General features: G+C 32.7%; 1 protein-coding gene and 1 long non-coding RNA gene across 4 annotated transcripts in view; one reads left to right on the top strand and one right to left on the bottom strand.

Annotated features, from left to right (window-relative positions):
* Aldh1a1 (aldehyde dehydrogenase 1 family member A1) overlaps positions 1–12647 on the bottom strand; it is a 142698-nt gene that overhangs the window by 84748 nt on the left and 45303 nt on the right. For 2 of the 3 annotated variants that reach the window (XM_058584004.1, XM_058584005.1), the window contains exon 2: positions 1401–1497. The exons of the other annotated variant lie outside the window; for it this stretch is intronic. The gene's annotated coding sequence lies outside the window, so the exon portion shown is untranslated. The remainder of the gene's footprint in view (positions 1–1400; positions 1498–12647) is intronic. 3 annotated transcript variants of the gene reach the window in all.
* Positions 4302–11387, top strand: LOC124102952 (uncharacterized). The gene is made up of 4 exons (XR_006855040.2): positions 4302–4912; positions 6237–6293; positions 9598–10677; positions 11121–11387. It is a non-coding gene; the product is annotated as an uncharacterized LOC124102952 (long non-coding RNA).

The raw sequence follows: 12647 nt of genomic DNA, 5'->3' as shown, positions 1-12647 counted from the left end.
GGTGTATGCAGAGCCCTCAGAGAGTAGGAAAAGAAAGGGCAAGTGAGATTACTGGTCATCTGGTGTCTTAGATCACAGGCAAAGCAAACGCCAAGCACAACAGCAAACACAACCTTTGAGCACTGTGTCTCCAAAGAGTGTTTACTAAGTGCCTTCGGCCTTGATCTCCCAGACTCAGTTAAATATGCATTTGTTAATGTTGTGCTTCTCACTTTTTCTTCTTCCCATTTTTTGGTTATTGTTGTTATTTCTACTTTTAAAAAAATTCTTTTAATTCCTCACTTGTTTTGAGAGTATAACTCTGAGGAAAGTGAGAAATAAAAGGAGTGGGGACAGAGGAGAAAATTCCACAGAGCATTTTCAAAAGAGGCTTTCCAGTACAAAAATGTAGGCATTTATAGTTACACTATTAAATGTAGTGTATTATTATGTATAATATGGTAAATATGATGTATAGCTCATTCTTTAAATATATTATTAAATATGATACACACATATAATCATGCATATTATTCTCCATTTAAAAATACCAATATTTAGAAATGAACTGATAATTTATGTGATATATGCCATTTTTATAAGCTACCTTTTAAAAATGAAACATTGTATCAGCAAAAACATTTAAATTCATATTATTTGGTGACTAAGACATACTAGCATTTCAAAAACATTTAAATACATTATTTTATTTGATTACATTAAGGGGAACTGAAAAAATGGGAACATGAAAACGAGGTGAATGGTTTTATGTGCCTTTCTTGTGGCCATTCCTTCATACTTTATTCCAATTCTTCATTTATGTGACCTTTGCTCCAATTGAAATAGGGACTGTCATTTGTTCCTTCTGGAAATTTTAGGACCTAGCGTATGTTTGGACATAATAGCTTCAGCATTTAAAATGTATAATGAATTTCGGAAATGGATAAAATTAAGACCTCACACATATCACACTGTTAGAACTACATGGTTTTAGAACAGTAGTAATATTATTTTAACATACAACATGTCTCATTTTTACACCCTGAAACTAGTCATAGAGGCATAAAAATATATAAAAAGCAAGGTTTTTAAAAAAATAAATGAACTTTTTAGAGCAGTTTTATATTGGTGGCAAAATTGAATAAAAAAGTATGGAGACTTCTCATGTGCTCTCTTCCTCTCCACAATCAGGACTCTCCAACTGTCAGCATTTTGTAATGCATTTGTTACAACTGATGCACCTACATCAACACACACTAGCATCCGTGGCCCAAAGTTTTATATTAGGGTTTACTCTTGATGTTGAACACTACATGGATTTAGATGAATGTATAATGACATGTATTCATCTTTGAAGTATCACACAGAACATTTTCACTGTCTTAAAATTTCTCTGAGTAGCCAGGTGTAGTGGTACATACCTATAATCCCAGCAACTCGGGAGGCTGGGGCAGGAGGATCACAAATTTGAGGCCAGCTTCAGCAACTTAGTGAGTCTCTAAGTAACTTAAGGAGATCCTGTTTCAAAATAAAAAATTAAAAAAGGGTTGGGGATGTAGTTCAGTGGTAAACACCCCTGGGGTCAACACACACATACACACACACACACACACATACACACATATTTTTTTTCTTTGTGTTTAGACTATTCTTCTTTCTACCCCCAATCCCCTGGAAACCTCTAAGCCTTTTACTGTCTCCAAAATGTTGCCTTTTCCAAAAATCAGATATTTGTAATGATACAATATGTAACTTTTCGAGATTAGCTTCTTTCAGTGAGTAGTATGAATTTAATTTTTTTCATGTCTTTTTATGATTGATAGCATATCTTTTTTATTACTAAATAATATTTCATTGTTTGGATGCACAAAATTTATTTTTTTAACCTACTGTGGGATATTTTGATGGCTTGCAAGTGTGCCAGTTATTAATAGAGCCACTGAACACACTCATGTAGAGGCTTTTTTGTGAAGAAGTTTTAAATTCATTTGAATAAATACCAAAGAATGTGGTTGCTGGATCATTTGGTAAGAATGTATTTAGTTTTGAAAGAAAATGCCATGATATCTTCCAAAGTGTCTCTACCATTTTCTATTTCCACAAGCAAAGGGTGAGAGCCTCTGCTGCTCTCTATCCTTGTCAGTCTTTGGTGCTGTCAGTGTTTTGGGTTATGTACATTATAACAGATGTGTAGTGTTATTTTATTGTTGTTATAGTTTGTAATTCCCTAATGACATAAAATGTTGAAAAGATTTTCTTAGACTTAATGCCCTTAATGCCATCTGTATATTTTCTCTGGTGAAGTGTCTGTTCAGTTTTTGGTCCATTTTTGTTTTGTTTTGTTTTGTTTTGGACCAGAGATTGAACCAAGGATGCTTAACCACTGAGACACATCTGCAGTTCTTTTTATATTTTAGTTTGCAGTAAAATCTTGCTAAGTTGCCCAGCCTGTTCTTGAACTTGAAATTCTCCTGCCTCAGTGTCCTGAGTCACTGAAATTATAAACATGGGCCAATGCACCCAGCCTTTTGTCCATTTCTTTGGTGATTTGTTGGTTGTCTTATTGTTGAATTATAAGTAAGTGTTCCTTGTATATTTTAGACAATAACCCTACGTGCTAGTTGTACATTTCGCAGATATTTCGCCCAGTCTGTGTCTGGCCTTCTTATGCTCATGGCATCAATTTCACAGAGTAGAGGGTTTTAATTTTAATAAAATCTAGATTACCAATAATTTATTTTACAGGCTAAGCTTTTGACACTGTGTATAAAAAGCCACTGCCATACCCAAGGTCATCTAAGTTTTCTTCTATGTTGTCTTTTAGGAGCCTTATAGCTTTGCAATTTTACATTTAGTTTTATGATTTGTTTTGAGCTGAAATGGCTATATATAATTGTGTATGTATGTGTCCAGCTTTCCTTGTATCATTTATTTAAAAGACTATATTTACTACATAATATTGTACCTTTTCTTTTGTCAAAGATTATTGACTTTTTAAATGTCAGTCTATTACTTGGCTTGCTATTCTGTTCCATTTACATGCTTTTTATTTTTTTCTAATACCACCTTGTCTTGATTATTGAGCTTTGTAGTAAGAATTAGTTGGGTAGTGTTAGTCCTCCATTTTGTGTCTGTCCTTCAATATGGAGTTAGCTATTCTGGGTCATTTCCCTCCCCATATAAACTTTAGAATCAGTTTCTCAATGCCCATGATATAACTTGTTGGAATTTTGTTTCCATTTAATCTATAAGTCAATTTGAATAGAATCTTATCTTGACAATATTTCCTATCAATGATTTTCTAATCTCTCTCCATTTGTTTAGTTCTCTGATATCATTCAAAAAGTTTCACAGTTTTTACTCATACAGATCTTGTGCATATTTTTCTAGATTTATGCATAAGTATTTTGCTTTTTCAGGAGGTGATAATTTAAATATTAGCAAATTTTATTCTCAAATTGTGTTTGTGTGTAGTTGATGGATAAGAAGGCAATTGACTATCATTGTCTTTTAGTTCTAGGAGTGTTTTGTTTGTTTCTTTTTTTTGTTTCTTTAGTTGATTCTTAGAATCTCTTTGGTTTAAGGTAATGCTGAATTCATAGAACGAGTTAGAAAGTATTTCTTCTGCTTTTACCTTTTAGAAAAGACGTAGAAAATTGGCATAATTTCTTCCTCAAATGTTTGATAGAGATCCCTAGAAAGCTCATCTGGATCTCATGCTTTCTGTTTTGGAAGGTTTTTAATTATTGATTCAATTTCTTTTATAGGTGTAGATCTATTCATATTTTTTCTCATGTAAACTTTGGTAGATTGTGTTTTTTAAGAAGTAAGCCTATTTCATCTAGTTTTTCATATTTATGGCTATAAATTTGTTCATAATACTCTCTTATTTTCCTTTTAATGCTTTCTTTCTTTTCTTTTCTTTTTTTTTTTTTTTTTTTTTTTTTTTTTTTTTGGCACTGAGGATTGAATCCAGGGATGCTCAACCACTGAGCAATATCCCCAGACCTTTTTTAAATTTTATTTAGAGACAAGGTCTCATTGAATTGCTTAGTGCCTCCCTAAGTTGCTGAGGCTGGCTTTGAACTCGAGATCCTCCTCTTCTTTCACTTTTCATGTTAATAATTTGTGACTTTGCTCTTTTTATTTAGTCTGGTTAAAAGCCTACCAGATTTATTTGTCCTTTCCAAGAGCTGGTTTTTGGTTTTGTTGATTTTCTCTTCTGATTTTTGATCTGATTCATATTATTTCTTTTATTGTACTTACTTTGGACTTAATCTACTTTTTCTTTAGATTTTGTTGATTTTCTCTATTGATTTTTAATCTGATTCTTATTTTTTCTTTTATTGTACTTACTTTGGATATAATTTACTCTTCCTTTTGTAGTTTTCTAAGGTGGAAGCTTACATTATTTGTTTTAGGTCTTTTTAATATATTAATTTATTACTGTAAATCTTCCACTGAGCACTGCATTCAGTGCATCCCACAAATTCTAAATAATTGCATTTTAACTTTCATTCATTTAGTTCCAGATACTTAACATTATTTTGAGATGGCTGCTTGGACCCATGTGTTCTTTAACAATGTATTACTTAATCTCTTAAGTATTTAAGAATTTTTTTGCAATCTTTCTATTATTGATTTCTAATTTAAGAACATTATGGTCTGAGTTTATATATTATATTATTTCTATTCTTTCAAATTAATTCAGGTGTGTTTTTTGGCCTAGAATTTACTCTATCTTGGTGAATAATAGTTTCCATGTCAGCTTGAGAAGAATTTGCAATTTTCCATTGCTGGATGAAGTAGTTTCTAGATGTCAATTATGCTCAGTTTATTAGTAGTGTTGTTCAGTTTCATTATGCCATACTTAATCTGTGACTGCTGAATCTGTCCATTTCTGAGATGGAGGGACATTTCAGGCTACAATTTTGTAAGTAGATCCATCTATTTCTCACTGAAATTCTGTCAGATTTTGCTTCATAGGTTCTGATGCTCTATTTTGGGGTACATATATATTAACATTTGTTATAAGTTCTTGCAGTATTGAACTCCTCTTTTTTTCATTATATAGTGTCTCTCTTTATCTCTGATAAATTTCCTTGCTCTGATGTCTGATCTGCCTGCAATTAATATTGCCATAATTTTTATTACTGTTAATATATCTTTCTCCTTTATTATTTACCTTAATCTATTATTTACTTTTAATCTACATGTATTTCTAAATTTAAAGTGGGTCTCCTGTAAATTATTTGTTTTTTATTGTATTCAAAGTTGTGTCACTAACACAACTACCTAGGAGTGTTAGAAGATTTTCATCACTCCCAAAAGAAACCCCACATGCATTAACCCTCTCCATTCCTTTCCCTTAAGACCCTAGAGAATACACATCTATTTTCTGTCTGTATAGATTGGCCTATGCTGGACATTTCATATAAATAGAACCATATACATGTGACTGTTTATTTCTGACTTCTTTCATAGAGTATTTCAAGATTCATTCTTTATGAAGTGTTTGTATACATATATGTGTGTATGTATATACATATATATACATATATACACATATATACACACATATACACATATACATATGTGTATACACACACACACACTTCTTTCATTGCTAAATAGTATTCCATTATGTGGATATATCACTTTTGTTTATCTATACTTCAGATGATGGCGTTTTGAATCAATACTATCTGATAAGTATTCAAATCCAGGTTTTTCTCTTTGCATTCTATTGTAAACATGAATAAGTTACAAGGAAAAAAACCTTTAATTCAGTTTTCTCAGCCCCAGTTCACTGGAATTCCTATATTATATATTACATACGCAAATTTTATATAAATTACATTGAATATCACATATCTAACATACTGGATAATGTATATACACTATAGATTTGACAGGGCTGTTATAAAAATTAAGTAAAACAATGTGTGTGAAATTCAGTGATGGCCTGTGTGGTAAGTATTCATTCAGTCAAAGCCGGGAAGGAAATCATGGACCACACTAATTATTATTACAGAGAGGATATAGTATGGGTGATGACTAAGGAAGTAAAAGAATGAACATTAAGGGAACAGAAATCAACTACAGGAAACAGCTTTGCCCCACAGGAAGAAACTATGCCCACAGGGCTATGAGAAAATAGCAAGGTGTTGGTGTGGATCATCAGAGCCAGAAGCTGGGAGAGGGACCACAGAGGTGAGCTCCAGACTGATGAAGGGCAATTCTGCTTGTCTTTGAAGGGACTGTTTCTTCTGCTTCCAGGCTGAAGGGTATTGCTAAGGAAATGCCGAGGAACAGTAAGTATCATATATTGCTGAAATAAAAAAGCAATTGATTTCTGTGTGTTAGTCTTGCATCCTGAAACCTTGATATAATTGCTTTTTAGTTCCAGGAGGTTTGTCAATTTTTGTAATATTTTGTCTGGTTTTAGTACTGGAGTAATCCTGACCTCTGAATGAGTTAGCAAACTATTTTCTCTGTTCTATCTTCTGATGTCCATTCTCCCTCTGGTGCCTCCTTCTGATAGAACCTAGAAAGACACATCTGGCAAAGAGGAATGTAGGCTTCATTCTCAGTGAGAACAGAACAAAGAATTTAGAGTTAAAAAAAAGTAGTTTACCAAACTGGTATAGTTCACTCTTTTACTATTCTGCATCTATATACATGCCTCCACATATTTTCTGAACTTCCGTAAAGCAAAAGCTATGATTTTGCATAGAAAGGTGTCACAGCTATTCTCTGTTCTCTCTTCTCTCTGGATAGGCTGCACAAAGGTGAAAGTTGTATCTGTCTTGAGAGTCATGGTTTACATTTATGGATGATGTTGATGACTTTTCAAATTTTTCCCAGTCTCACCTGGAGATTTGTAATATGAAGTATAAAAAAGAGCAAACCAACAAAGCCTTACATAATATAATAAGAGGAAAAAGATAAAAATAATTAGCTAATGAGCTCATGCATATTAATAAAAATAAAGTCATGTATTTTGGGTAGCTATGGGAAATTGCTTCCAGGCCCCCCTGCAGATACCAAAGTTCATGGCTGTTAAAGTCCCTTACATAAAGTGGCAAAATATTTGCATACAACCCATGAAAATCTTTTTGTGTGGTTTAAATCCTCTATAGATTACTTGCAATACCTAATAAAATTTAAATGTCATATAAACAGACATTATACTCTATTGTTTAAGGAATAGTGACAAAAATGTTTATGCATGTTCAATGTAGATGCAAATGTTTCTGAATATTGATGATCTGCAGCTGTTTGAATCTGCTGATATGGAATCTTCAGAGAGGGTCAACTCAACTGTATAAATGCATGTATCAAGCAATGAATAAAAAGCATGCATAGATACTACCGTCCTCATTTCTGAAACTAATCTTAAGGTCATGGTCACCATTTGTAATCTTCATCTTTTTGTACCCATTCCACATTCCATTTGTCCTTAGCAGAATATGTTTCTTTACTGGTGGGCCTATCTAAATTTTTGTGTCTGAGGATATAAATCTCCAGGAAACTACATGTGTAGTTGCTATAGTGTTCTATTAACTTTTGTTATTGAACAGAAAGTTATGAGTATGTGCTCAGGGAATTCGGTCACTGTTAAGAAGCTACTCAGATAATCTTTGAAAGCCAACATTGATTGCCCCAGAACATACAAACCTTCTCTGAGTATGGGTTAGTATCATGAAGAATGCAAAGTGGCCAGGTGATAGTTTTAACGTCAACTTGAATTGAACTTTTGTTTCCTATGGATGCGTTCTTTAGGATCTAACTATCTCCAAGCTCAAGGTTTTCTTCTCGGTCATAAGGAATTCCCTTGAATTAAGTGAGAGACCATGAAGCAGGAGGAAATGTCAAAGAAGAACACTGAGGACTAATAAATATGTTGAGCATCTTATGCATCTCTTGAAAGCATATTTACTTGGTGATTAATTTCTTGTCCAAATTTAGGGCTTTGTTGTCATACAATACCTGATTCATGAACAGAAGTTCAGATTTCAAGGTCGTTATGGAGACCCCTTCAAGGGCATTCTATCTCCATAGGATCAAAAGCACTCTAGAACTTTTTCTTAAAAACAAGCAAACAATACCCAAAACACTGCCATCAAAAATAACAGAAGAAGAAGAAGGGGAAGAAGAGGTGAAGGCCGAGGAAGAAGAAATGTTGAAAAGAACATAGATCTGTTCCTAAACCCTATGAGTGTACACTGTGATCCTCTTTCCAGGACTTGCCAGAGACTCTATGTGGTCCTATGGTCATCTGTTTACCACAGACACTTAGGACCATTCTTGGCCTCCAACTCAAATTTCACAATTTTAGAGATGACTCAGTGAATGGAAATGGAAGCCAGGAGTCAGATCCATGAAAAAAAGAGCCATTGCCCACTTTCTACTAGCACTACCAAGGGCTGTGGCCAGGCTTTCTCCAGGAGTACTGAAGGAAGCGGGTGATGGAACGGAATGCTGCTGTGGGGTGATGGGCCACTGCTGGGATGAAACCCACAGAATCAAGAAGTAAATAGGAAGTGTCCCCCCGCCTCCCTCCAGCACGCCTACTGGTAGAATCTAACAGGAAACAAGCTAGAAAGGAGAGTTTCTTTGCAGAATGGTGAGCTCAGTCTTAAAAAAGTGAAGATGACACACAGAAGCCTAATAACTCACACAGGATGAAATAGGATAACCCACTTACTCTACGGCACAACATTTATAAAAGAATTTTGAACTGGCTTATTTTCATACCACAAAAATAGTGCATAGATAATTGAGAAAATGTTAGAAAAAAAATGAAATAAAAATTATTCAAACCTTTTATATTTTGTTGCTTCTACTGTCCTTGTCTCTCTCTCTCTCACACACACACACACACACACACAATGTGCACACACACCCCTTCATATTTGAAAAGAAATGGTGTCTTATTCTACACATAGCTTTTGTGACTGGTTTTGTACTTAACAATCTAATATACTGTTCACGTTTTGACTTATCATTAAATAATCCACAACAATGAGGTTAATGTCCACATAGGATTACAACCCATAGAAATACTAATGTTATTGATTATTCCTTAATTTTGGAAATTTTTAAATGTTTTAAGTAACTTTCATTAATAAGTGATACTATGATAAATGTCTTATTGGAAATTCTTTATGAACACTTGTTGATATGATAAATTTTGGGGAAATATCTTATGACATTTTTCTTGAATCTTCGAGATATTTACTATCTGTGTCCTTTAAAAAGGAGTATTTGCCACATAAAAAAGCAAGTTCTTGAATAATTGTTTAAATGCAAATAAATTCTCTCTCTTTCTCCTTCTCTGCCCGCCCCCACCCTGGTCTCATTGTGTTATGGTGTTAAGATGAGGACATTACTTGTATTCCTGTATATTCCTTCCTGGAGCAGAAATTATGACTAAAAATGTAGATGGGAAGAGATTTTTTTGAGTGTGGGTAGTGCTGAGAACAGCTGGGATGGAGACTGAAGGAAATGGCAAAGACATTTAACATAGATATAAATGGAATTGCTTAGCACAAAATCTTAGAGTTTCTTGTGTTAGGGGAATAAATTTAAATTGAATATATTTTTTCCTTACAGATAAAAAATGTTAAATCTTGAAACCATCTGGGTTCTTTCTGAAAGTTTGAAATTTGAATTTAGGTAAGTCAAAATGAAAAAGTCTAGGATGCTCTTGTGTTGCTAAGCAACATTGCTAATCTGAGATCCTATAATCCAATGCCATGAAAAATTTTTGTCCACAATAAATGTGCCCCCAAAGCAAGTGAGTCAGCATCAGCTATTTAAAGAGTTTGTAGGGAACTCATAAAAGTCTCCAGTGAAGGTGAAGTTATCATCAGGCTATTTTGACTGTTTTTTGCAATGCAAACTCTTATACCTTCACTCACTGATCCCCAAATCACATAGTCAAGGAGATAAAATGTATCCTGTTCCATGCTGTAAAAGTATTAAAAATAAAAGGAGAGCAACACCTCAATTTGCAAACTAGGGGTCCATACCTTCATGAACAGGACAGAAGTCCATGATTAGAGTCTATGAAATGGAAAGTTGATGTCTCATCTGGATCACCTTATCAGACTGAAGACTGAAGAGCAAGAACAGGATGAGAAAGCATGCCCATGCTCTTATTCCTGGAAATGTTCCATTTAAATTCAATTTTTTTTTTTTTTTTTTTTTTTGCTTTTGGTCCCAAAGAACTGGTTTGAAATGGAATTTATTGAAGATTTATTGAAGAACTTTCTACTCTCTATTTAATGAGTCTGGTCTAAGTGAAATTTCTGAGAATTATAAGAAAATGATTCAAAATAGTAACTGGACTTCTTCTCCAACTATGAAGATATATGTTTCTTTAAAAGCCAAAAATCTTTGACTTGATTTTCTATAGGGTTAAGAAGAAGGATTGATGGTGACAAATGACACAGCAGAAATTTCTCTTCTCAGATAAAGCACCTGGCAAGATTGAGAAGCTTAACATGGATAATGATATTTACATCTACACATTTTACTACCTTCCTGAGCTATTCTTAAATGAAGATATCAGAATCTGTCAAGAATTGGCCTGACAGTTGTGATAAGATTTAAACGAAGTAGGGAAGGTCTGTTAAGTACTATAATTAAATTAAGCATGAAAAATACTTTTGGATTTTAGAGTTTAAGAAGGTAGGATCCTCTAATTTTTATTGTTCTTATTTTTTGAGGAAATCTACAGTTGCCTTCTGTGTTTGTATGTTATTTGGGTTAGTTATTAAAATAATGATGTGTACATTGCTTACTTGTGTTAGGGCAATTTTGTTAACCTACTGTTAGTTGTTATTGTTATAGCAAGTTTTAGAAACAGTCTAAAATTCCAGTGATTCTTTAGTGGGACATTGAAGCATAAGTGGTATAATATTTGAATCATATAGAAACCATTTCAGTAGAGATATTATGGATTTACTGTTTACATTATTAAAAGGCTGAACCTTATTTAGTGCTAAATGGATTACTAAACTTAGAAATATAAGGGCTATGGCTTCTAGGTTATTTAGAAGACATGTTTACTATTTAAAATTTTTAATCCTTTCAAATAATTATTCCCTCTGTTTTTTTTTTTTTTTTTTCAGAGTAGAAATTAGAAGTTTATTAAAGGACAGCAGAAAAGACTTCTCCCGGAGGAAGAAGGGGACCCAAGAGGTGGAATCCTTCCCTCTGTTTTTGTAGAAGAATTTTGTTTTACTTTGTAATGATCAAAAATATCAAATGAGTCTAGAAAATTTGAAAACATCAGAAATATTTATGAAAAATAAAGGTTCTTTATGGCAAAAATGTAAATGGATATTTTCCTTCTGGTTTTTAACTCTATCATTATAAAATATCCTTCTTTTTCTCTAGTAACAATTTTTATATTCCTTATATTTAGACTGTATAATTATATATTCTTATAAAATATATATAAAGGGCTATATGTAAAATAATACCTCTAAAATACATATTATTATATATTAATAAAGTCTTGTATATATTCAATACTACATGTTATTTTTGAATAAGTAACTAACCTATTTATTTAATTTAAAGGAAATAGATTTATTTTCCTTCAATACTTCCTAATAGACATGCTTGTGATGACTAATATTTTTTTCTCATTCTAAATGGGTTCATCTAAAAAATGGACCTAAAGATAACTCTGAGTGATGAACTTTGTTCAAAAGCAGTTTTTAATTATAGTTATTAATATTTTTATTAAAATAATATTTTTGTTTCCTAACATAGTCAATAATATGGGCTCAATTCCAAACTTTGTCTTGATGAAATTTATACTTAATCGCCTCTTATTTTATTTTATTTTGGGATGTGTAATTAATAATCTGGTAGAAGTTTAAGAATGTATAATGGTTTATAAAATTATATATTTGAAGAAAAGTTATAATCTTTTAAAATGCAACAGTTACTCTTGGTTTGGAAAGTTTGTTTTGGCAACTATGCTTTAAAAATACTAAACCTACTAAATTCTTGACTACTTCAGGTAGCATCCAATATACACTGCATCAGAGGGAGAATAATTGAAAAACAACATTGAATAAGTGCAAAATATTGCTGTGATTCTCAAAAATTGTTTAAAATTTAACCTCAGTTAATTGATTGATGTTATCTAAGGGGAAATTGCAGTCTTTCTGAATTCCATGTTTTCCCAAATGTACTTCCTAATTACTAATACTAGACTTTATTCTTATTTGACTTATCTAGGTGTATAAATCTAGGACTTGAATAGATAAGTAAATAGAGAAATGATGCCTAGAATCATGTTAACCTATAATGAAATGTGTGTGCCATTAGAGTCTTTATCAATCACAAAATCAGTCACAGGCACACATGATGGATAAAAGCATTGATCTCGGACCCGACTGACTGGGTACAGATTCTGCCTTTGCCAGTTACAAGGTTTTCGATCTTAGAAAAGTTGCTAAACCTCTTTATGCTTTAATTTCTCATGTATGAAATGAGCATGATAAGAATACCTACTGCTGTAGGAATTAAATGAGTTAATATATTTAAAACACAAAAAGCAGTGTCCAGCACATGGTAGTGCTATGCTAATATAAACTATTCTTATTGCTATTAACTTAGAACCTTTCTGTGCATTTCGAGAA

This window comes from Marmota monax, unplaced genomic scaffold, assembly GCF_021218885.2.
Source record: "Marmota monax isolate L192 unplaced genomic scaffold, Marmota_monax_Labrador192_F-V1.1 WCK01_AAM20220418_F8-fsc00059, whole genome shotgun sequence".
Lineage (NCBI taxonomy): Eukaryota > Metazoa > Chordata > Mammalia > Rodentia > Sciuridae > Marmota > Marmota monax.
This window is presented reverse-complemented; position numbering and strand designations above follow the sequence as displayed.